Here is a 26,715-nt window from a genome sequence, read left to right as displayed (position 1 = left end):
AAGAGTTCACTGGTAGAGGGTGGAAGAAAGCAGAGAGGCGGGACTGTGGAAGTGCAGGGTGAAGGAGGAGGCGGGGGAGGTAGGGCTGGATGAACGGGTCTTTGTGGAGAGGAGGTGGGGCTGAGTGAGTGGGGGTAGGTAGGCCTGGGGATGTAGGATAAAGGGGGGGCCCTAGGATGTAGGATAAAGGGGGGGCCCTAGTGATAGTGTGATGGTGGAGGAGGGCCCTGCATTATAGAGGGGGGTGTGTAGGAGGGCCCTAATGTGGGGGAAAGGGTGCATTGAGAAGGAAAAAGGGACCAGAGCATGGGCTGACATTTTTTTTTTCATCCAGTTCTACCTCCCCCTCCTCCTCCTTACCCTGCACTTCCACGGTCCCACCTCTCTGCCACCCTCCCTAGACCTATCCCCACTCACCCAGCCCCATCTTCTCTCCACAGGGACTCATTCAATCAGCCCTACCTCCCCTTTTAGCCTGCCCCGCCTCCTCCTTTACCCTGCACTTCCTCAGTCCCACCTCTCGCTTTCTTCCACTCTCCCTTTACCAAGGAACTCTTTTCATACCCACTGAACCTTTTAGAAGGAGAGTGGGCACCCACTATTGCGTTTATGTGCCGAAAGCAGGACTCGAACCCAGGCCCCCAGCGCTGTAAGGCAAGCACTTAACCTCTAGGCCACTGCAGTTAGCTGGTATTTGGTGGAGCGGGGAGCGGGGAGCGGGGAGCCAGATGTTCTATCCTCATTTTCTCCAGTGAACATATTTCACAATGCAAATGGGTATGCTCACAGGGGCGTGCAGAAGAAAGATATATACGCCCAAAAGCAGCTCTCATGAGCACAGCCATCAGTGGGTCTTGTGATGCTGGGGACCAGAGTTCTAATCCAATGTCTGGAACCTCCTGGGCATTTAAAAAATGTGTTTTTTTTTTTTTAATTGAAAATAGGTATGCATTGCCTTGCGCGATCAGCCAACAGTTAATGCCCCTTCAATACCTGCATTCCTACTAACAGTTGTGCCTTTGTTTTCTGCACTCTGGCCTTGGGAACACCCATACAAAAGCTTGTCTCTCTGGCCCCAACTGAGGGGAAAATACAAGGGGGAAAAAGTGTAATCTACGGGTCATGGTTGATACGATATTTGCACTGGGACTCAAACAGGACACCTTGTCGAGTCGCTGTGAGGTGACCACCGGCCCCTGCATAGCAAGCCAACCTGTATCAGCATCTCACCAGCACTGAATGTGTCGCCTGCAGGCAACACATAGGAGGCTGCAGGAGGTGCATTAACCCATTGGGCTGTTGACCCTCCTTCCTCAGAGAGCAAGAAACTGAATTTCAATGTTGCCTTCCTTTGGCACATTAGATCTGTCTTTCAACCCAATTCGGAGGATGTTTTGCTTCACGCAGAGATGATAATCATTGAGAGGTGTGAGCCACTAATAGCTAAGCAGGTCAGTTAAATCTTTGCCTTTCTCATTGGGGTGTATTGATATGCACAGGGCAGTCTCCTGTCCTAGGTTACTGCATGCCTTCTTATTGCTGCTTGTTCATGATTTTTAAATGTAAACACTCTGTTCTCAAAAGTGAAAGATTTGAAAGACTCTTGCTGCAGCGAGCCTTTCCCACACTTTGCCCTGGGGGTGAGAGCAGAGGCAGGGTAGGGCTTGAGGGGCAAGGCCCACCCAAATTCTGCAAATACCCAATCAGCAGCGCTGTGTGGTCATTTACAGATATTTTTGTCAGTGCAGTGGGCCCAACTACATTAGCTTCGGCCCCCATTTGGTAGGCAATACTGGCTACGCCTCTGGTGCCTCCCAGCTGAACAACCCAATCACCCCTTCGGCCCTTCTTACTCGTATCACAGCTCAACCCATAAGTGAAGAGTGCATCTTTTGTTGGTAGATTTCCTTCATGAGGCTTAGCTCGGCCTGCATTCCTTTTCAAAGGGCCATAGAAGAGAGCAAAAAAGGAGAAGGCATAATAGAGCGGGAAGTCGGTCGAAGACGAGGGGTCAGGGGGGTTGGCAGTAAAAGAAACAGGGCCTGGCCTGGCAGAGAGTTAGAAGTTAGGGAACACAACAATGAGCGAGGGACAAGGAAAGATGTCTCAGGCATGCAGCTCTCTGAGTCTTCCCCACTGTACCTGCAGAAAGAGACGTCCTATTCCTAGCTCTCTCCCGGATGGACACATTTGCCTGGAGAGCCCAGAACTAATGTCACTTAGGCAGAGAGGTTAAAGAGAGGGCAGCTGAGCAGGCACACCCCTTCATTTTAATATGCTCCCGGGGTGGCTTCTGGGAGGAAAAAGGCATCAATATTCCACCAAGATCATCTTCACCTAGGCCACCATCACTAAGGTTTCAAAAACAGGCTGTGACACTTTCTGGGGCCTAGGTGGCCAGGCCTACGTGGAAGAGCACAGATCCTAACCCTAAGTTGTGTGGGTGGCTGCACCAGAGGGGCTGCATAGGACATAGGGCTGTGCCCGTAAGGGCTGTGGTCGCGTTTGGGAGCGTTAGGGACGCGTGGAGGACGCAGGGCGCAGACCTCTGCCCGTTTCCCTCCAGGATTTACCCCTGGTTGTCAGTGGTGGAGCCAGACACCCCAACATTGAGGAAGTTAAGGGCAGAAAGCAGCCCTCTCACCCCCAGGGCAAAGAGTGGGAAAGGCTTGTTATATCAAGAGTCTTTCAAAGCTTTCACTTTTGAGAGCAGAGTGTTTACATTTAAGAATCATGACCAAGCAGCAATAAGAAAACAAACAGTAGCACAGGACAGAAGACTCACCTGCACATATCAATACACTTCAATGACAAAGGCAAAGATTTAACTGACCTGCTTAGCTTTTAGTGGCTCACAACTCACAATGATTATCAGCTCTCCGTGAAGCAACACATGCTCTGAATTGGGGTGAAAGATAGATCTAATGTGCCAAAGGAAGGCAACATGGAAATTCAGTTTCCTGCTCTCTGAGGAAGGAGGGTCGACAGCCCAATGGGTTAATGCACCTACTGCAGCCTCCTATGTGTAACCTGCAGGCGACACGTTCAGCTGCTGGTGAGATGCTGATACAGGTTGGCTTGCTATGCAGGGGCCGGTGGTCGCCTCACAGCGCCTCGAGAAGGTGTCCTGTTTGAGTCCCAGTGCAATTATCAAATACACCATGACCTGTAGATTACACTTTTACCCCTGCTTTTTTTCCAGTCTGTTGGGGCCAGAGGGACAAGCTTTTGTATGGGTGTTACGAAGGCCAGAGTGCAGGAAAAAAAGGCACAACTGTTAGTAGGAATGCAGGTATTGAAGGGGCATTAATTGTTGGCTGATCGCGCCGGCAATGCATACCCATTTTCAATAAAAAAACTTTTTACAATTTTTTTAAAAAACATGCCCAGAGATTCCAGACATTGGATTAGAACTCAGGCCCCCAGCATTCCAAGACCAAGCACTTACCTGCTTGAGCCTCTGGTGGCTGTTTTTCTGAGAGCACCTTTTGGGCGTATTTATCATTCTTCTGCATGGTCCTGTGAGCATACCCATTTGCATTGTGAAACATGTTCACTGAAGAAAATGTGGACAGAACATCTGGCCCCCCGCTCCACCAAATACCAGCTAACTGCAGTGGCCTAGAGGTTAAGTGCTTGCGTTACAGCGCTGGGGGTCTGGGTCGAATCCTGCTTTCGGCACATAAACGGAATAGTGGGTGCCAGCACTCCTTCTAAAAGGTTCAGTGGGTATGAAAAGAGTTAACTGGTAGAGGGTGGAAGAAAGCAGAAGGTTCAGTGGGTATGAAAAGAGTTCACTGGTAGAGGGTGGAAGAAAGCAGAGAGGCGGGACTGTGGAAGTGCAGGGTGAAGGAGGAGGCGGGGGAGGTAGGGCTGGATGAACGGGTCTTTGTGGAGAGGAGGTGGGGCTGAGTGAGTGGGGGTAGGTAGGCCTGGGGATGTAGGATAAAGGGGGGGCCCTAGGATGTAGGATAAAGGGGGGGCCCTAGTGATAGTGTGATGGTGGAGGAGGGCCCTGCATTATAGAGGGGGGTGTGTAGGAGGGCCCTAATGTGGGGGAAAGGGTGCATTGAGAAGGAAAAAGGGACCAGAGCATGGGCTGACATTTTTTTTTTCATCCAGTTCTACCTCCCCCTCCTCCTCCTTACCCTGCACTTCCACGGTCCCACCTCTCTGCCACCCTCCCTAGACCTATCCCCACTCACCCAGCCCCATCTTCTCTCCACAGGGACTCATTCAATCAGCCCTACCTCCCCTTTTAGCCTGCCCCGCCTCCTCCTTTACCCTGCACTTCCTCAGTCCCACCTCTCGCTTTCTTCCACTCTCCCTTTACCAAGGAACTCTTTTCATACCCACTGAACCTTTTAGAAGGAGAGTGGGCACCCACTATTGCGTTTATGTGCCGAAAGCAGGACTCGAACCCAGGCCCCCAGCGCTGTAAGGCAAGCACTTAACCTCTAGGCCACTGCAGTTAGCTGGTATTTGGTGGAGCGGGGAGCGGGGAGCGGGGAGCCAGATGTTCTATCCTCATTTTCTCCAGTGAACATATTTCACAATGCAAATGGGTATGCTCACAGGGGCGTGCAGAAGAAAGATATATACGCCCAAAAGCAGCTCTCATGAGCACAGCCATCAGTGGGTCTTGTGATGCTGGGGACCAGAGTTCTAATCCAATGTCTGGAACCTCCTGGGCATTTAAAAAATGTGTTTTTTTTTTTTTTAATTGAAAATAGGTATGCATTGCCCTGCGCGATCAGCCAACAGTTAATGCGCCTTCAATACCTGCATTCCTACTAACTGTTGTGCCTTTGTTTTCTGCACTCTGGCCTTGGGAACACCCATACAAGAGCTTGTCTCTCTGGCCCCAACTGAGGGGAAAATACAAGGGGGAAAAAGTGTAATCTACGGGTCATGGTTGATACGATATTTGCACTGGGACTCAAACAGGACACCTTGTCGAGTCGCTGTGAGGTGACCACCGGCCCCTGCATAGCAAGCCAACCTGTATCAGCATCTCACCAGCACTGAATGTGTCGCCTGCAGGCAACACATAGGAGGCTGCAGGAGGTGCATTAACCCATTGGGCTGTCGACCCTCCTTCCTCAGAGAGCAAGAAACTGAATTTCAATGTTGCCTTCCTTTGGCACATTAGATCTGTCTTTCACCCCAATTCAGAGGATGTTTTGCTTCACGCAGAGATGATAATCATTGAGAGGTGTGAGCCACTAATAGCTAAGCAGGTCAGTTAAATCTTTGCCTTTCTCATTGGGGTGTATTGATATGCACAGGGCAGTCTCCTGTCCTAGGTTACTGCATGCCTTCTTATTGCTGCTTGTTCATGATTTTTAAATGTAAACACTCTGTTCTCAAAAGTGAAAGATTTGAAAGACTCTTGCTGCAACGAGCCTTTCCCACACTTTGCCCTGGGGGTGAGAGCAGAGGCAGGGTAGGGCTTGAGGGGCAAGGCCCACCCAAATTCTGCAAATACCCAATCAGCAGCGCTGTGTGGTCATTTACAGATATTTTTGTCAGTGCAGTGGGCCCAACTACATTAGCTTTGGCCCCCATTTGGTAGGCAATACTGGCTACGCCTCTGGTGCCTCCCAGCTGAACAACCCAATCACCCCTTCGGCCCTTCTTACTCGTCTCACAGCTCAACCCATAAGTGAAGAGTGCATCTTTTGTTGGTAGATTTCCTTCATGAGGCTTAGCTCGGCCTGCATTCCTTTTCAAAGGGCCATAGAAGAGAGCAAAAAAGGAGAAGGCATAATAGAGCGGGAAGTCGGTCGAAGACGAGGGGTCAGGGGGGTTGGCAGTAAAAGAAACAGGGCCTGGCCTGGCAGAGAGTTAGAAGTTAGGGAACACAACAATGAGCGAGGGACAAGGAAAGATGTCTCAGGCATGCAGCTCTCTGAGTCTTCCCCACTGTACCTGCAGAAAGAGACGTCCTATTCCTAGCTCTCTCCCGGATGGACACATTTGCCTGGAGAGCCCAGAACTAATGTCACTTAGGCAGAGAGGTTAAAGAGAGGGCAGCTGAGCAGGCACACCCCTTCATTTTAATATGCTCCCGGGGTGGCTTCTGGGAGGAAAAAGGCATCAATATTCCACCAAGATCATCTTCACCTAGGCCACCATCACTAAGGTTTCAAAAACAGGCTGTGACACTTTCTGGGGCCTAGGTGGCCAGGCCTACGTGGAAGAGCACAGATCCTAACCCTAAGTTGTGTGGGTGGCTGCACCAGAGGGGCTGCATAGGACATAGGGCTGTGCCCGTAAGGGCTGTGGTCGCGTTTGGGACGCGTTAGGGACGCGTGGAGGACGCAGGGCGCAGACCTCTGCCCGTTTCCCTCCAGGATTTACCCCTGGTTGTCAGTGGTGGAGCCAGACACCCCAATATTGAGGAAGTTAAAGGCAGAAAGCAGCCCTCTCACCCCCAGGGCAAAGAGTGGGAAAGGCTTGTTATATCAAGAGTCTTTCAAAGCTTTCACTTTTGAGAGCAGAGTGTTTACATTTAAGAATCATGACCAAGCAGCAATAAGAAAACAAACAGTAGCACAGGACAGAAGACTCACCTGCACATATCAATACACTTCAATGACAAAGGCAAAGATTTAACTGACCTGCTTAGCTTTTAGTGGCTCACAACTCACAATGATTATCAGCTCTCCGTGAAGCAACACATGCTCTGAATTGGGGTGAAAGATAGATCTAATGTGCCAAAGGAAGGCAACATGGAAATTCAGTTTCCTGCTCTCTGAGGAAGGAGGGTCGACAGCCCAATGGGTTAATGCACCTACTGCAGCCTCCTATGTGTAACCTGCAGGCGACACGTTCAGCTGCTGGTGAGATGCTGATACAGGTTGGCTTGCTATGCAGGGGCCGGTGGTCGCCTCACAGCGCCTCGAGAAGGTGTCCTGTTTGAGTCCCAGTGCAATTATCAAATACACCATGACCTGTAGATTACACTTTTACCCCTGCTTTTTTTCCAGTCTGTTGGGGCCAGAGGGACAAGCTTTTGTATGGGTGTTACGAAGGCCAGAGTGCAGGAAAAAAAGGCACAACTGTTAGTAGGAATGCAGGTATTGAAGGGGCATTAATTGTTGGCTGATCGCGCCGGCAATGCATACCCATTTTCAATAAAAAAACTTTTTACAATTTTTTTAAAAAACATGCCCAGAGATTCCAGACATTGGATTAGAACTCAGGCCCCCAGCATTCCAAGACCAAGCACTTACCTGCTTGAGCCTCTGGTGGCTGTTTTTCTGAGAGCACCTTTTGGGCGTATTTATCATTCTTCTGCATGGTCCTGTGAGCATACCCATTTGCATTGTGAAACATGTTCACTGAAGAAAATGTGGACAGAACATCTGGCCCCCCGCTCCACCAAATACCAGCTAACTGCAGTGGCCTAGAGGTTAAGTGCTTGCGTTACAGCGCTGGGGGTCTGGGTCGAATCCTGCTTTCGGCACATAAACGGAATAGTGGGTGCCAGCACTCCTTCTAAAAGGTTCAGTGGGTATGAAAAGAGTTAACTGGTAGAGGGTGGAAGAAAGCAGAAGGTTCAGTGGGTATGAAAAGAGTTCACTGGTAGAGGGTGGAAGAAAGCAGAGAGGCGGGACTGTGGAAGTGCAGGGTGAAGGAGGAGGCGGGGGAGGTAGGGCTGGATGAACGGGTCTTTGTGGAGAGGAGGTGGGGCTGAGTGAGTGGGGGTAGGTAGGCCTGGGGATGTAGGATAAAGGGGGGGCCCTAGGATGTAGGATAAAGGGGGGGCCCTAGTGATAGTGTGATGGTGGAGGAGGGCCCTGCATTATAGAGGGGGGTGTGTAGGAGGGCCCTAATGTGGGGGAAAGGGTGCATTGAGAAGGAAAAAGGGACCAGAGCATGGGCTGACATTTTTTTTTTCATCCAGTTCTACCTCCCCCTCCTCCTCCTTACCCTGCACTTCCACGGTCCCACCTCTCTGCCACCCTCCCTAGACCTATCCCCACTCACCCAGCCCCATCTTCTCTCCACAGGGACTCATTCAATCAGCCCTACCTCCCCTTTTAGCCTGCCCCGCCTCCTCCTTTACCCTGCACTTCCTCAGTCCCACCTCTCGCTTTCTTCCACTCTCCCTTTACCAAGGAACTCTTTTCATACCCACTGAACCTTTTAGAAGGAGAGTGGGCACCCACTATTGCGTTTATGTGCCGAAAGCAGGACTCGAACCCAGGCCCCCAGCGCTGTAAGGCAAGCACTTAACCTCTAGGCCACTGCAGTTAGCTGGTATTTGGTGGAGCGGGGAGCGGGGAGCGGGGAGCCAGATGTTCTATCCTCATTTTCTCCAGTGAACATATTTCACAATGCAAATGGGTATGCTCACAGGGGCGTGCAGAAGAAAGATATATACGCCCAAAAGCAGCTCTCATGAGCACAGCCATCAGTGGGTCTTGTGATGCTGGGGACCAGAGTTCTAATCCAATGTCTGGAACCTCCTGGGCATTTAAAAAATGTGTTTTTTTTTTTTTAATTGAAAATAGGTATGCATTGCCTTGCGCGATCAGCCAACAGTTAATGCCCCTTCAATACCTGCATTCCTACTAACAGTTGTGCCTTTGTTTTCTGCACTCTGGCCTTGGGAACACCCATACAAAAGCTTGTCTCTCTGGCCCCAACTGAGGGGAAAATACAAGGGGGAAAAAGTGTAATCTACGGGTCATGGTTGATACGATATTTGCACTGGGACTCAAACAGGACACCTTGTCGAGTCGCTGTGAGGTGACCACCGGCCCCTGCATAGCAAGCCAACCTGTATCAGCATCTCACCAGCACTGAATGTGTCGCCTGCAGGCAACACATAGGAGGCTGCAGGAGGTGCATTAACCCATTGGGCTGTCGACCCTCCTTCCTCAGAGAGCAAGAAACTGAATTTCAATGTTGCCTTCCTTTGGCACATTAGATCTGTCTTTCACCCCAATTCAGAGGATGTTTTGCTTCACGCAGAGATGATAATCATTGAGAGGTGTGAGCCACTAATAGCTAAGCAGGTCAGTTAAATCTTTGCCTTTCTCATTGAGGTGTATTGATATGCACAGGGCAGTCTCCTGTCCTAGGTTACTGCATGCCTTCTTATTGCTGCTTGTTCATGATTTTTAAATGTAAACACTCTGTTCTCAAAAGTGAAAGATTTGAAAGACTCTTGCTGCAACGAGCCTTTCCCACACTTTGCCCTGGGGGTGAGAGCAGAGGCAGGGTAGGGCTTGAGGGGCAAGGCCCACCCAAATTCTGCAAATACCCAATCAGCAGCGCTGTGTGGTCATTTACAGATATTTTTGTCAGTGCAGTGGGCCCAACTACATTAGCTTTGGCCCCCATTTGGTAGGCAATACTGGCTACGCCTCTGGTGCCTCCCAGCTGAACAACCCAATCACCCCTTCGGCCCTTCTTACTCGTCTCACAGCTCAACCCATAAGTGAAGAGTGCATCTTTTGTTGGTAGATTTCCTTCATGAGGCTTAGCTCGGCCTGCATTCCTTTTCAAAGGGCCATAGAAGAGAGCAAAAAAGGAGAAGGCATAATAGAGCGGGAAGTCGGTCGAAGACGAGGGGTCAGGGGGGTTGGCAGTAAAAGAAACAGGGCCTGGCCTGGCAGAGAGTTAGAAGTTAGGGAACACAACAATGAGCGAGGGACAAGGAAAGATGTCTCAGGCATGCAGCTCTCTGAGTCTTCCCCACTGTACCTGCAGAAAGAGACGTCCTATTCCTAGCTCTCTCCCGGATGGACACATTTGCCTGGAGAGCCCAGAACTAATGTCACTTAGGCAGAGAGGTTAAAGAGAGGGCAGCTGAGCAGGCACACCCCTTCATTTTAATATGCTCCCGGGGTGGCTTCTGGGAGGAAAAAGGCATCAATATTCCACCAAGATCATCTTCACCTAGGCCACCATCACTAAGGTTTCAAAAACAGGCTGTGACACTTTCTGGGGCCTAGGTGGCCAGGCCTACGTGGAAGAGCACAGATCCTAACCCTAAGTTGTGTGGGTGGCTGCACCAGAGGGGCTGCATAGGACATAGGGCTGTGCCCGTAAGGGCTGTGGTCGCGTTTGGGACGCGTTAAGGACGCAGGGCGCAGACCTCTGCCCGTTTCCCTCCAGGATTTACCCCTGGTTGTCAGTGGTGGAGCCAGACACCCCAATATTGAGGAAGTTAAAGGCAGAAAGCAGCCCTCTCACCCCCAGGGCAAAGAGTGGGAAAGGCTTGTTATATCAAGAGTCTTTCAAAGCTTTCACTTTTGAGAGCAGAGTGTTTACATTTAAGAATCATGACCAAGCAGCAATAAGAAAACAAACAGTAGCACAGGACAGAAGACTCACCTGCACATATCAATACACTTCAATGACAAAGGCAAAGATTTAACTGACCTGCTTAGCTTTTAGTGGCTCACAACTCACAATGATTATCAGCTCTCCGTGAAGCAACACATGCTCTGAATTGGGGTGAAAGATAGATCTAATGTGCCAAAGGAAGGCAACATGGAAATTCAGTTTCCTGCTCTCTGAGGAAGGAGGGTCGACAGCCCAATGGGTTAATGCACCTACTGCAGCCTCCTATGTGTAACCTGCAGGCGACACGTTCAGCTGCTGGTGAGATGCTGATACAGGTTGGCTTGCTATGCAGGGGCCGGTGGTCGCCTCACAGCGCCTCGAGAAGGTGTCCTGTTTGAGTCCCAGTGCAATTATCAAATACACCATGACCTGTAGATTACACTTTTACCCCTGCTTTTTTTCCAGTCTGTTGGGGCCAGAGGGACAAGCTTTTGTATGGGTGTTACGAAGGCCAGAGTGCAGGAAAAAAAGGCACAACTGTTAGTAGGAATGCAGGTATTGAAGGGGCATTAATTGTTGGCTGATCGCGCCGGCAATGCATACCCATTTTCAATAAAAAAACTTTTTACAATTTTTTTAAAAAACATGCCCAGAGATTCCAGACATTGGATTAGAACTCAGGCCCCCAGCATTCCAAGACCAAGCACTTACCTGCTTGAGCCTCTGGTGGCTGTTTTTCTGAGAGCACCTTTTGGGCGTATTTATCATTCTTCTGCATGGTCCTGTGAGCATACCCATTTGCATTGTGAAACATGTTCACTGAAGAAAATGTGGACAGAACATCTGGCCCCCCGCTCCACCAAATACCAGCTAACTGCAGTGGCCTAGAGGTTAAGTGCTTGCGTTACAGCGCTGGGGGTCTGGGTCGAATCCTGCTTTCGGCACATAAACGGAATAGTGGGTGCCAGCACTCCTTCTAAAAGGTTCAGTGGGTATGAAAAGAGTTAACTGGTAGAGGGTGGAAGAAAGCAGAAGGTTCAGTGGGTATGAAAAGAGTTCACTGGTAGAGGGTGGAAGAAAGCAGAGAGGCGGGACTGTGGAAGTGCAGGGTGAAGGAGGAGGCGGGGGAGGTAGGGCTGGATGAACGGGTCTTTGTGGAGAGGAGGTGGGGCTGAGTGAGTGGGGGTAGGTAGGCCTGGGGATGTAGGATAAAGGGGGGGCCCTAGGATGTAGGATAAAGGGGGGGCCCTAGTGATAGTGTGATGGTGGAGGAGGGCCCTGCATTATAGAGGGGGGTGTGTAGGAGGGCCCTAATGTGGGGGAAAGGGTGCATTGAGAAGGAAAAAGGGACCAGAGCATGGGCTGACATTTTTTTTTTCATCCAGTTCTACCTCCCCCTCCTCCTCCTTACCCTGCACTTCCACGGTCCCACCTCTCTGCCACCCTCCCTAGACCTATCCCCACTCACCCAGCCCCATCTTCTCTCCACAGGGACTCATTCAATCAGCCCTACCTCCCCTTTTAGCCTGCCCCGCCTCCTCCTTTACCCTGCACTTCCTCAGTCCCACCTCTCGCTTTCTTCCACTCTCCCTTTACCAAGGAACTCTTTTCATACCCACTGAACCTTTTAGAAGGAGAGTGGGCACCCACTATTGCGTTTATGTGCCGAAAGCAGGACTCGAACCCAGGCCCCCAGCGCTGTAAGGCAAGCACTTAACCTCTAGGCCACTGCAGTTAGCTGGTATTTGGTGGAGCGGGGAGCGGGGAGCGGGGAGCCAGATGTTCTATCCTCATTTTCTCCAGTGAACATATTTCACAATGCAAATGGGTATGCTCACAGGGGCGTGCAGAAGAAAGATATATACGCCCAAAAGCAGCTCTCATGAGCACAGCCATCAGTGGGTCTTGTGATGCTGGGGACCAGAGTTCTAATCCAATGTCTGGAACCTCCTGGGCATTTAAAAAATGTGTTTTTTTTTTTTAATTGAAAATAGGTATGCATTGCCTTGCGCGATCAGCCAACAGTTAATGCCCCTTCAATACCTGCATTCCTACTAACAGTTGTGCCTTTGTTTTCTGCACTCTGGCCTTGGGAACACCCATACAAAAGCTTGTCTCTCTGGCCCCAACTGAGGGGAAAATACAAGGGGGAAAAAGTGTAATCTACGGGTCATGGTTGATACGATATTTGCACTGGGACTCAAACAGGACACCTTGTCGAGTCGCTGTGAGGTGACCACCGGCCCCTGCATAGCAAGCCAACCTGTATCAGCATCTCACCAGCACTGAATGTGTCGCCTGCAGGCAACACATAGGAGGCTGCAGGAGGTGCATTAACCCATTGGGCTGTCGACCCTCCTTCCTCAGAGAGCAAGAAACTGAATTTCAATGTTGCCTTCCTTTGGCACATTAGATCTGTCTTTCACCCCAATTCAGAGGATGTTTTGCTTCACGCAGAGATGATAATCATTGAGAGGTGTGAGCCACTAATAGCTAAGCAGGTCAGTTAAATCTTTGCCTTTCTCATTGGGGTGTATTGATATGCACAGGGCAGTCTCCTGTCCTAGGTTACTGCATGCCTTCTTATTGCTGCTTGTTCATGATTTTTAAATGTAAACACTCTGTTCTCAAAAGTGAAAGATTTGAAAGACTCTTGCTGCAACGAGCCTTTCCCACACTTTGCCCTGGGGGTGAGAGCAGAGGCAGGGTAGGGCTTGAGGGGCAAGGCCCACCCAAATTCTGCAAATACCCAATCAGCAGCGCTGTGTGGTCATTTACAGATATTTTTGTCAGTGCAGTGGGCCCAACTACATTAGCTTTGGCCCCCATTTGGTAGGCAATACTGGCTACGCCTCTGGTGCCTCCCAGCTGAACAACCCAATCACCCCTTCGGCCCTTCTTACTCGTCTCACAGCTCAACCCATAAGTGAAGAGTGCATCTTTTGTGGTAGATTTCCTTCATGAGGCTTAGCTCGGCCTGCATTCCTTTTCAAAGGGCCATAGAAGAGAGCAAAAAAGGAGAAGGCATAATAGAGCGGGAAGTCGGTCGAAGACGAGGGGTCAGGGGGGTTGGCAGTAAAAGAAACAGGGCCTGGCCTGGCAGAGAGTTAGAAGTTAGGGAACACAACAATGAGCGAGGGACAAGGAAAGATGTCTCAGGCATGCAGCTCTCTGAGTCTTCCCCACTGTACCTGCAGAAAGAGACGTCCTATTCCTAGCTCTCTCCCGGATGGACACATTTGCCTGGAGAGCCCAGAACTAATGTCACTTAGGCAGAGAGGTTAAAGAGAGGGCAGCTGAGCAGGCACACCCCTTCATTTTAATATGCTCCCGGGGTGGCTTCTGGGAGGAAAAAGGCATCAATATTCCACCAAGATCATCTTCACCTAGGCCACCATCACTAAGGTTTCAAAAACAGGCTGTGACACTTTCTGGGGCCTAGGTGGCCAGGCCTACGTGGAAGAGCACAGATCCTAACCCTAAGTTGTGTGGGTGGCTGCACCAGAGGGGCTGCATAGGACATAGGGCTGTGCCCGTAAGGGCTGTGGTCGCGTTTGGGAGCGTTTGGGACGCAGGGCGCAGACCTCTGCCCGTTTCCCTCCAGGATTTACCCCTGGTTGTCAGTGGTGGAGCCAGACACCCCAACATTGAGGAAGTTAAAGGCAGAAAGCAGCCCTCTCACCCCCAGGGCAAAGAGTGGGAAAGGCTTGTTATATCAAGAGTCTTTCAAAGCTTTCACTTTTGAGAGCAGAGTGTTTACATTTAAGAATCATGACCAAGCAGCAATAAGAAAACAAACAGTAGCACAGGACAGAAGACTCACCTGCACATATCAATACACTTCAATGACAAAGGCAAAGATTTAACTGACCTGCTTAGCTTTTAGTGGCTCACAACTCACAATGATTATCAGCTCTCCGTGAAGCAACACATGCTCTGAATTGGGGTGAAAGATAGATCTAATCTGCCAAAGGAAGGCAACATGGAAATTCAGTTTCCTGCTCTCTGAGGAAGGATGGTCGACAGCCCAATGGGTTAATGCACCTACTGCAGCCTCCTATGTGTAACCTGCAGGCGACACGTTCAGCTGCTGGTGAGATGCTGATACAGGTTGGCTTGCTATGCAGGGGCCGGTGGTCGCCTCACAGCGCCTCGAGAAGGTGTCCTGTTTGAGTCCCAGTGCAATTATCAAATACACCATGACCTGTAGATTACACTTTTACCCCTGCTTTTTTTCCAGTCTGTTGGGGCCAGAGGGACAAGCTTTTGTATGGGTGTTACGAAGGCCAGAGTGCAGGAAAAAAAGGCACAACTGTTAGTAGGAATGCAGGTATTGAAGGGGCATTAATTGTTGGCTGATCGCGCCGGCAATGCATACCCATTTTCAATAAAAAAACTTTTTACAATTTTTTTAAAAAACATGCCCAGAGATTCCAGACATTGGATTAGAACTCAGGCCCCCAGCATTCCAAGACCAAGCACTTACCTGCTTGAGCCTCTGGTGGCTGTTTTTCTGAGAGCACCTTTTGGGCGTATTTATCATTCTTCTGCATGGTCCTGTGAGCATACCCATTTGCATTGTGAAACATGTTCACTGAAGAAAATGTGGACAGAACATCTGGCCCCCCGCTCCACCAAATACCAGCTAACTGCAGTGGCCTAGAGGTTAAGTGCTTGCGTTACAGCGCTGGGGGTCTGGGTCGAATCCTGCTTTCGGCACATAAACGGAATAGTGGGTGCCAGCACTCCTTCTAAAAGGTTCAGTGGGTATGAAAAGAGTTAACTGGTAGAGGGTGGAAGAAAGCAGAAGGTTCAGTGGGTATGAAAAGAGTTCACTGGTAGAGGGTGGAAGAAAGCAGAGAGGCGGGACTGTGGAAGTGCAGGGTGAAGGAGGAGGCGGGGGAGGTAGGGCTGGATGAACGGGTCTTTGTGGAGAGGAGGTGGGGCTGAGTGAGTGGGGGTAGGTAGGCCTGGGGATGTAGGATAAAGGGGGGGCCCTAGGATGTAGGATAAAGGGGGGGCCCTAGTGATAGTGTGATGGTGGAGGAGGGCCCTGCATTATAGAGGGGGGTGTGTAGGAGGGCCCTAATGTGGGGGAAAGGGTGCATTGAGAAGGAAAAAGGGACCAGAGCATGGGCTGACATTTTTTTTTTCATCCAGTTCTACCTCCCCCTCCTCCTCCTTACCCTGCACTTCCACGGTCCCACCTCTCTGCCACCCTCCCTAGACCTATCCCCACTCACCCAGCCCCATCTTCTCTCCCCAGGGACTCATTCAATCAGCCCTACCTCCCCTTTTAGCCTGCCCCGCCTCCTCCTTTACCCTGCACTTCCTCAGTCCCACCTCTCGCTTTCTTCCACTCTCCCTTTACCAAGGAACTCTTTTCATACCCACTGAACCTTTTAGAAGGAGAGTGGGCACCCACTATTGCGTTTATGTGCCGAAAGCAGGACTCGAACCCAGGCCCCCAGCGCCGTAAGGCAAGCACTTAACCTCTAGGCCACTGCAGTTAGCTGGTATTTGGTGGAGCGGGGAGCGGGGAGCCAGATGTTCTATCCTCATTTTCTCCAGTGAACATATTTCACAATGCAAATGGGTATGCTCACAGGGGCGTGCAGAAGAAAGATATATACGCCCAAAAGCAGCTCTCATGAGCACAGCCATCAGTGGGTCTTGTGATGCTGGGGACCAGAGTTCTAATCCAATGTCTGGAACCTCCTGGGCATTTAAAAAATGTGTTTTTTTTTTTAATTGAAAATAGGTATGCATTGCCTTGCGCGATCAGCCAACAGTTAATGCCCCTTCAATACCTGCATTCCTACTAACAGTTGTGCCTTTGTTTTCTGCACTCTGGCCTTGGGAACACCCATACAAAAGCTTGTCTCTCTGGCCCCAACTGAGGGGAAAATACAAGGGGGAAAAAGTGTAATCTACGGGTCATGGTTGATACGATATTTGCACTGGGACTCAAACAGGACACCTTGTCGAGTCGCTGTGAGGTGACCACCGGCCCCTGCATAGCAAGCCAACCTGTATCAGCATCTCACCAGCACTGAATGTGTCGCCTGCAGGCAACACATAGGAGGCTGCAGGAGGTGCATTAACCCATTGGGCTGTCGACCCTCCTTCCTCAGAGAGCAAGAAACTGAATTTCAATGTTGCCTTCCTTTGGCACATTAGATCTGTCTTTCACCCCAATTCAGAGGATGTTTTGCTTCACGCAGAGATGATAATCATTGAGAGGTGTGAGCCACTAATAGCTAAGCAGGTCAGTTAAATCTTTGCCTTTCTCATTGGGGTGTATTGATATGCACAGGGCAGTCTCCTGTCCTAGGTTACTGCATGCCTTCTTATTGCTGCTTGTTCATGATTTTTAAATGTAAACACTCTGTTCTCAAAAGTGAAAGATTTGAAAGACTCTTGCTGCAACGAGCCTTTCCCACACTTTGCCCTGGGGGTGAGAGCAGAGGCAGGGTAGGGCTTGAGGGGCAAGGCCCACCCAAATTCTGCAAATACCCAATCAGCAGCGCTGTGTGGTCATTTACAGATATTTTTGTCAGTGCAGTGGGCCCAACTACATTAGCTTTGGCCCCCATTTGGTAGGCAATACTGGCTACGCCTCTGGTGCCTCCCAGCTGAACAACCCAATCACCCCTTCGGCCCTTCTTACTCGTCTCACAGCTCAACCCATAAGTGAAGAGTGCATCTTTTGTTGGTAGATTTCCTTCATGAGGCTTAGCTCGGCCTGCATTCCTTTTCAAAGGGCCATAGAAGAGAGCAAAAAAGGAGAAGGCATAATAGAGCGGGAAGTCGGTCGAAGACGAGGGGTCAGGGGGGTTGGCAGTAAAAGAAACAGGGCCTGGCCTGGCAGAGAGTTAGAAGTTAGGGAACACAACAATGAGCGAGGGACAAGGAAAGATGTCTCAGGCATGCAGCTCTCTGAGTCTTCCCCACTGTACCTGCAGAAAGAGACGTCCTATTCCTAGCTCTCTCCCGGATGGACACATTTGCCTGGAGAGCCCAGAACTAATGTCACTTAGGCAGAGAGGTTAAAGAGAGGGCAGCTGAGCAGGCACACCCCTTCATTTTAATATGCTCCCGGGGTGGCTTCTGGGAGGAAAAAGGCATCAATATTCCACCAAGATCATCTTCACCTAGGCCACCATCACTAAGGTTTCAAAAACAGGCTGTGACACTTTCTGGGGCCTAGGTGGCCAGGCCTACGTGGAAGAGCACAGATCCTAACCCTAAGTTGTGTGGGTGGCTGCACCAGAGGGGCTGCATAGGACATAGGGCTGTGCCCGTAAGGGCTGTGGTCGCGTTTGGGACGCGTCAGGGACGCGTCGAGGACGCAGGGCGCAGACCTCTGCCCGTTTCCCTCCAGGATTTACCCCTGGTTGTCAGTGGTGGAGCCAGACACCCCAACATTGAGGAAGTTAAAGGCAGAAAGCAGCCCTCTCACCCCCAGGGCAAAGAGTGGGAAAGGCTTGTTATATCAAGAGTCTTTCAAAGCTTTCACTTTTGAGAGCAGAGTGTTTACATTTAAGAATCATGACCAAGCAGCAATAAGAAAACAAACAGTAGCACAGGACAGAAGACTCACCTGCACATATCAATACACTTCAATGACAAAGGCAAAGATTTAACTGACCTGCTTAGCTTTTAGTGGCTCACAACTCACAATGATTATCAGCTCTCCGTGAAGCAACACATGCTCTGAATTGGGGTGAAAGATAGATCTAATGTGCCAAAGGAAGGCAACATGGAAATTCAGTTTCCTGCTCTCTGAGGAAGGAGGGTCGACAGCCCAATGGGTTAATGCACCTACTGCAGCCTCCTATGTGTAACCTGCAGGCGACACGTTCAGCTGCTGGTGAGATGCTGATACAGGTTGGCTTGCTATGCAGGGGCCGGTGGTCGCCTCACAGCGCCTCGAGAAGGTGTCCTGTTTGAGTCCCAGTGCAATTATCAAATACACCATGACCTGTAGATTACACTTTTACCCCTGCTTTTTTTCCAGTCTGTTGGGGCCAGAGGGACAAGCTTTTGTATGGGTGTTACGAAGGCCAGAGTGCAGGAAAAAAAGGCACAACTGTTAGTAGGAATGCAGGTATTGAAGGGGCATTAATTGTTGGCTGATCGCGCCGGCAATGCATACCCATTTTCAATAAAAAAACTTTTTACAATTTTTTTAAAAAACATGCCCAGAGATTCCAGACATTGGATTAGAACTCAGGCCCCCAGCATTCCAAGACCAAGCACTTACCTGCTTGAGCCTCTGGTGGCTGTTTTTCTGAGAGCACCTTTTGGGCTTATTTATCATTCTTCTGCATGGTCCTGTGAGCATACCCATTTGCATTGTGAAACATGTTCACTGAAGAAAATGTGGACAGAACATCTGGCCCCCCGCTCCACCAAATACCAGCTAACTGCAGTGGCCTAGAGGTTAAGTGCTTGCGTTACAGCGCTGGGGGTCTGGGTTCGAATCCTGCTTTCGGCACATAAACGGAATAGTGGGTGCCAGCACTCCTTCTAAAAGGTTCAGTGGGTATGAAAAGAGTTCACTGGTAGACGGTGGAAGAAAGCAGAGAGGCGGGACTGTGGAAGTGCAGTGTGAAGGAGGAGGCAGGGCTGGATGAACGGGTCTTTGTGGAGAGGAGGTGGGGCTGAGTGAGTGGGGGTAGGTAGGCCTGGGGATGTAGGATAAAGGGGGGGGCCTAGTGATAGTGTGATGGTGGAGGAGGGCCCTGCATTATAGAGGGGGGTGTGTAGGAGGGCCCTAATGTGGGGGAAAGGGTGCATTGAGAAGGAAAAAGGGACCAGAGCATGGGCTGACATTTTTTTTTTCATCCTGTTCTACCTGCCCCTCCTCCTCCTTACCCTGCACTTCCACAGTCCCACCTCTCTGCCACCCTCCCTAGACCTACCCCCACTCACCCAGCCCCATCTTCTCTCCACAGGGACTCATTCATTCAGCCCTACCTCCCCTTTTAGCCTGCCCCGCCTCCTCCTTTACCCTGCACTTCCTCAGTCCCACCTCTCGCTTTCTTCCACTCTCCCTTTACCAAGGAACTCTTTTCATACCCACTGAACCTTTTAGAAGGAGAGTGGGCACCCACTATTGCGTTTATGTGCCGAAAGCAGGACTTGAACCCAGGCCCCCAGCGCTGTAACGCAAGCACTTAACCTCTAGGCCACTGCAGTTAGCTGGTATTTGGTGGAGCGGGGAGCGGGGAGCCAGATGTTCTATCCTCATTTTCTCCAGTGAACATATTTCACAATGCAAATGGGTATGCTCACAGGGGCGTGCAGAAGAAAGATATGTAAGCCCAAAAGCAGCTCTCATGAGCACAGCCATCAGTGGCTCAACTGCTAAGCGCTTGGTCTTGTGATGCTCGGGACCAGAGTTCTAATCCAATGTCTGGAACCTCCTGGGCATTTAAAAGATGTGTTTTATTTTTTTTAATTGAAAATAGGTATGCATTGCCCTGCGCGATCAGCCAACAGTTAATGCCCCTTCAATACCTGCATTCCTACTAACAGTTGTCCCTTTGTTTTCTGCACTCTGGCCTTGGGAACACCCATACAAAAGCTTGTCTCTCTGGCCCCAACTGAGGGGAAAATACAAGGGGGAAAAAGTGTAATCTACGGGTCATGGTTGATACGATATTTGCACTGGGACTCAAACAGGACACCTTGTCGAGTCGCTGTGAGGTGACCACCGGCCCCTGCATAGCAAGCCAACCTGTATCAGCATCTCACCAGCACTGAATGTGTCGCCTGCAGGCAACACATAGGAGGCTGCAGGAGGTGCATTAACCCATTGGGCTGTCGACCCTCCTTCCTCAGAGAGCAAGAAACTGAATTTCAATGTTGCCTTCCTTTGGCACATTAGATCTGTCTTTCACCCCAATTCAGAGGATGTTTTGCTTCAGGCAGAGATGATAATCATTGAGAGGTGTGAGCCACTAATAGCTAAGCAGGTCAGTTAAATCTTTGCCTTTCTCATTGGGGTGTATTGATATGCACAGGGCAGTCTCCTGTCCTAGGTTACTGCATGCCTTCTTATTGCTGCTTGTTCATGATTTTTAAATGTAAACACTCTGTTCTCAAAAGTGAAAGATTTGAAAGACGCTTGCTGCAACGAGCCTTTCCCACACTTTGCCCTGGGGGTGAGAGCAGAGGCAGGGTAGGGCTTGAGGGGCAAGGCCCACCCAAATTCTGCAAATACCCAATCAGCAGCGCTGTGTGGTCATTTACAGATATTTTTGTCAGTGCAGTGGGCCCAACTACATTAGCTTTGGCCCCCATTTGGTAGGCAATACTGGCTACGCCTCTGGTGCCTCCCAGCTGAACAACCCAATCACCCCTTCGGCCCTTCTTACTCGTCTCACAGCTCAACCCATAAGTGAAGAGTGCATCTTTTGTTGGTAGATTTCCTTCATGAGGCTTAGCTCGGCCTGCATTCCTTTTCAAAGGGCCATAGAAGAGAGCAAAAAAGGAGAAGGCATAATAGAGCGGGAAGTCGGTCGAAGACGAGGGGTCAGGGGGGTTGGCAGTAAAAGAAACAGGGCCTGGCCTGGCAGAGAGTTAGAAGTTAGGGAACACAACAATGAGCGAGGGACAAGGAAAGATGTCTCAGGCATGCAGCTCTCTGAGTCTTCCCCACTGTACCTGCAGAAAGAGACGTCCTATTCCTAGCTCTCTCCCGGATGGACACATTTGCCTGGAGAGCCCAGAACTAATGTCACTTAGGCAGAGAGGTTAAAGAGAGGGCAGCTGAGCAGGCACACCCCTTCATTTTAATATGCTCCCGGGGTGGCTTCTGGGAGGAAAAAGGCATCAATATTCCACCAAGATCATCTTCACCTAGGCCACCATCACTAAGGTTTCAAAAACAGGCTGTGACACTTTCTGGGGCCTAGGTGGCCAGGCCTACGTGGAAGAGCACAGATCCTAACCCTAAGTTGTGTGGGTGGCTGCACCAGAGGGGCTGCATAGGACATAGGGCTGTGCCCGTAAGGGCTGTGGTCGCGTTTGGGAGCGTTAGGGACGCGTGGAGGACGCAGGGCGCAGACCTCTGCCCGTTTCCCTCCAGGATTTACCCCTGGTTGTCAGTGGTGGAGCCAGACACCCCAACATTGAGGAAGTTAAAGGCAGAAAGCAGCCCTCTCACCCCCAGGGCAAAGAGTGGGAAAGGCTTGTTATATCAAGAGTCTTTCAAAGCTTTCACTTTTGAGAGCAGAGTGTTTACATTTAAGAATCATGACCAAGCAGCAATAAGAAAACAAACAGTAGCACAGGACAGAAGACTCACCTGCACATATCAATACACTTCAATGACAAAGGCAAAGATTTAACTGACCTGCTTAGCTTTTAGTGGCTCACAACTCACAATGATTATCAGCTCTCCGTGAAGCAACACATGCTCTGAATTGGGGTGAAAGATAGATCTAATGTGCCAAAGGAAGGCAACATGGAAATTCAGTTTCCTGCTCTCTGAGGAAGGAGGGTCGACAGCCCAATGGGTTAATGCACCTACTGCAGCCTCCTATGTGTAACCTGCAGGCGACACGTTCAGCTGCTGGTGAGATGCTGATACAGGTTGGCTTGCTATGCAGGGGCCGGTGGTCGCCTCACAGCGCCTCGAGAAGGTGTCCTGTTTGAGTCCCAGTGCAATTATCAAATACACCATGACCTGTAGATTACACTTTTACCCCTGCTTTTTTTCCAGTCTGTTGGGGCCAGAGGGACAAGCTTTTGTATGGGTGTTACGAAGGCCAGAGTGCAGGAAAAAAAGGCACAACTGTTAGTAGGAATGCAGGTATTGAAGGGGCATTAATTGTTGGCTGATCGCGCCGGCAATGCATACCCATTTTCAATAAAAAAACTTTTTACAATTTTTTTAAAAAACATGCCCAGAGATTCCAGACATTGGATTAGAACTCAGGCCCCCAGCATTCCAAGACCAAGCACTTACCTGCTTGAGCCTCTGGTGGCTGTTTTTCTGAGAGCACCTTTTGGGCGTATTTATCATTCTTCTGCATGGTCCTGTGAGCATACCCATTTGCATTGTGAAACATGTTCACTGAAGAAAATGTGGACAGAACATCTGGCCCCCCGCTCCACCAAATACCAGCTAACTGCAGTGGCCTAGAGGTTAAGTGCTTGCGTTACAGCGCTGGGGGTCTGGGTTCGAATCCTGCTTTCGGCACATAAACGGAATAGTGGGTGCCAGCACTCCTTCTAAAAGGTTCAGTGGGTTTGAAAAGAGTTCACTGGTAGACGGTGGAAGAAAGCAGAAGGTTCAGTGGGTATGAAAAGAGTTCACTGGTAGAGGGTGGAAGAAAGCAGAGAGGAGGGACTGTGGAAGTGCAGTGTGAAGGAGGAGGCAGGGCCGGATGAACGGGTCTTTGTGGAGAGGAGGTGGGGCTGAGTGAGTGGGGGTAGGTAGGCCTGGGGATGTAGGATAAAGGGGGGGGCCTAGTGATAGTGTGATGGTGGAGGAGGGCCCTGCATTATAGAGGGGGGTGTGTAGGAGGGCCCTAATGTGGGGGAAAGGGTGCATTGAGAAGGAAAAAGGGACCAGAGCATGGGCTGACATTTTTTTTTTCATCCAGTTCTACCTGCCCCTCCTCCTCCTTACCCTGCACTTCCACAGTCCCACCTCTCTGCCACCCTCCCTAGACCTACCCCCACTCACCCAGCCCCATCTTCTCTCCACAGGGACTCATTCATTCAGCCCTACCTCCCCTTTTAGCCTGCCCCGCCTCCTCCTTTACCCTGCACTTCCTCAGTCCCACCTCTCGCTTTCTTCCACTCTCCCTTTACCAAGGAACTCTTTTCATACCCACTGAACCTTTTAGAAGGAGAGTGGGCACCCACTATTGCGTTTATGTGCCGAAAGCAGGACTTGAACCCAGGCCCCCAGCGCTGTAAGGCAAGCACTTAACCTCTAGGCCACTGCAGTTAGCTGGTATTTGGTGGAGCGGGGAGCGGGGAGCGGGGAGCCAGATGTTCTATCCTCATTTTCTCCAGTGAACATATTTCACAATGCAAATGGGTATGCTCACAGGGGCGTGCAGAAGAAAGATATGTAAGCCCAAAAGCAGCTCTCATGAGCGCAGCCATCAGTGGCTCAACTGCTAAGCGCTTGGTCTTGTGATGCTCGGGACCAGAGTTCTAATCCAATGTCTGGAACCTCCTGGGCATTTAAAAGATGTGTTTTTTTTTTTTTAATTGAAAATAGGTATGCATTGCCCTGCGCGATCAGCCAACAGTTAATGCCCCTTCAATACCTGCATTCCTACTAACAGTTGTCCCTTTGTTTTCTGCACTCTGGCCTTGGGAACACCCATACAAAAGCTTGTCTCTCTGGCCCCAACTGAGGGGAAAATACAAGGGGGAAAAAGTGTAATCTACGGGTCATGGTTGATACGATATTTGCACTGGGACTCAAACAGGACACCTTGTCGAGTCGCTGTGAGGTGACCACCGGCCCCTGCATAGCAAGCCAACCTGTATCAGCATCTCACCAGCACTGAATGTGTCGCCTGCAGGCAACACATAGGAGGCTGCAGGAGGTTCATTAACCCATTGGGCTGTCGACCCTCCTTCCTCAGAGAGCAAGAAACTGAATTTCAATGTTGCCTTCCTTTGGCACATTAGATCTGTCTTTCACCCCAATTCAGAGGATGTTTTGCTTCACGTAGAGATGATAATCATTGAGAGGTGTGAGCCACTAATAGCTAAGCAGGTCAGTTAAATCTTTGCCTTTCTCATTGGGGTGTATTGATATGCACAGGGCAGTCTCCTGTCCTAGGTTACTGCATGCCTTCTTATTGCTGCTTGTTCATGATTTTTAAATGTAAACACTCTGTTCTCAAAAGTGAAAGATTTGAAAGACTCTTGCTGCAACGAGCCTTTCCCACACTTTGCCCTGGGGGTGAGAGCAGAGGCAGGGTAGGGCTTGAGGGGCAAGGCCCACCCAAATTCTGCAAATACCCAATCAGCAGCGCTGTGTGGTCATTTACAGATATTTTTGTCAGTGCAGTGGGCCCAACTACATTAGCTTTGGCCCCCATTTGGTAGGCAATACTGGCTACGCCTCTGGTGCCTCCCAGCTGAACAACCCAATCACCCCTTCGGCCCTTCTTACTCGTCTCACAGCTCAACCCATAAGTGAAGAGTGCATCTTTTGTTGGTAGATTTCCTTCATGAGGCTTAGCTCGGCCTGCATTCCTTTTCAAAGGGCCATAGAAGAGAGCAAAAAAGGAGAAGGCATAATAGAGCGGGAAGTCGATCGAAGACGAGGGGTCAGGGGGGTTGGCAGTAAAAGAAACAGGGCCTGGCCTGGCAGAGAGTTAGAAGTTAGGGAACACAACAATGAGCGAGGGACAAGGAAAGATGTCTCAGGCATGCAGCTCCCTGAGTCTTCCCCACTGTACCTGCAGAAAGAGACGTCCTATTCCTAGCTCTCTCCCGGATGGACACATTTGCCTGGAGAGCCCAGAACTAATGTCACTTAGGCAGAGAGGTTAAAGAGAGGGCAGCTGAGCAGGCACACCCCTTCATTTTAATATGCTCCCGGGGTGGCTTCTGGGAGGAAAAAGGCATCAATATTCCACCAAGATCATCTTCACCTAGGCCACCATCACTAAGGTTTCAAAAACAGGCTGTGACACTTTCTGGGGCCTAGGTGGCCAGGCCTACGTGGAAGAGCACAGATCCTAACCCTAAGTTGTGTGGGTGGCTGCACCAGAGGGGCTGCATAGGACATAGGGCTGTGCCCGTAAGGGCTGTGGTCGCGTTTGGGAGCGTTAGGGACGCGTGGAGGACGCAGGGTGCAGACCTCTGCCCGTTTCCCTCCAGGATTTACCCCTGGTTGTCAGTGGTGGAGCCAGACACCCCAACATTGAGGAAGTTAAAGGCAGAAAGCAGCCCTCTCACCCCCAGGGCAAAGAGTGGGAAAGGCTTGTTATATCAAGAGTCTTTCAAAGCTTTCACTTTTGAGAGCAGAGTGTTTACATTTAAGAATCATGACCAAGCAGCAATAAGAAAACAAACAGTAGCACAGGACAGAAGACTCACCTGCACATATCAATACACTTCAATGACAAAGGCAAAGATTTAACTGACCTGCTTAGCTTTTAGTGGCTCACAACTCACAATGATTATCAGCTCTCCGTGAAGCAACACATGCTCTGAATTGGGGTGAAAGATAGATCTAATGTGCCAAAGGAAGGCAACATGGAAATTCAGTTTCCTGCTCTCTGAGGAAGGAGGGTCGACAGCCCAATGGGTTAATGCACCTACTGCAGCCTCCTATGTGTAACCTGCAGGCGACACGTTCAGCTGCTGGTGAGATGCTGATACAGGTTGGCTTGCTATGCAGGGGCCGGTGGTCGCCTCACAGCGCCTCGAGAAGGTGTCCTGTTTGAGTCCCAGTGCAATTATCAAATACACCATGACCTGTAGATTACACTTTTACCCCTGCTTTTTTTCCAGTCTGTTGGGGCCAGAGGGACAAGCTTTTGTATGGGTGTTACGAAGGCCAGAGTGCAGGAAAAAAAGGCACAACTGTTAGTAGGAATGCAGGTATTGAAGGGGCATTAATTGTTGGCTGATCGCGCCGGCAATGCATACCCATTTTCAATAAAAAAACTTTTTACAATTTTTTTAAAAAACATGCCCAGAGATTCCAGACATTGGATTAGAACTCAGGCCCCCAGCATTCCAAGACCAAGCACTTACCTGCTTGAGCCTCTGGTGGCTGTTTTTCTGAGAGCACCTTTTGGGCGTATTTATCATTCTTCTGCATGGTCCTGTGAGCATACCCATTTGCATTGTGAAACATGTTCACTGAAGAAAATGTGGACAGAACATCTGGCCCCCCGCTCCACCAAATACCAGCTAACTGCAGTGGCCTAGAGGTTAAGTGCTTGCGTTACAGCGCTGGGGGTCTGGGTTCGAATCCTGCTTTCGGCACATAAACGGAATAGTGGGTGCCAGCACTCCTTCTAAAAGGTTCAGTGGGTATGAAAAGAGTTCACTGGTAGACGGTGGAAGAAAGCAGAAGGTTCAGTGGGTATGAAAAGAGTTCACTGGTAGAGGGTGGAAGAAAGCAGAGAGGCGGGACTGTGGAAGTGCAGTGTGAAGGAGGAGGCAGGGCCGGATGAACGGGTCTTTGTGGAGAGGAGGTGGGGCTGAGTGAGTGGGGGTAGGTAGGCCTGGGGATGTAGGATAAAGGGGGGGGCCTAGTGATAGTGTGATGGTGGAGGAGGGCCCTGCATTATAGAGGGGGGTGTGTAGGAGGGCCCTAATGTGGGGGAAAGGGTGCATTGAGAAGGAAAAAGGGACCAGAGCATGGGCTGACATTTTTTTTTTCATCCAGTTCTACCTGCCCCTCCT

This window comes from Ambystoma mexicanum, chromosome 4p (assembly GCF_040938575.1).
Source record: "Ambystoma mexicanum isolate Mex_15411 chromosome 4p, UKY_AmexF1_1, whole genome shotgun sequence".
Classification (NCBI taxonomy): Eukaryota; Metazoa; Chordata; class Amphibia; order Caudata; family Ambystomatidae; genus Ambystoma; species Ambystoma mexicanum.
The sequence above is the reverse complement of the archived record's forward strand: the minus strand, read 5'-3'. Positions refer to the sequence as shown.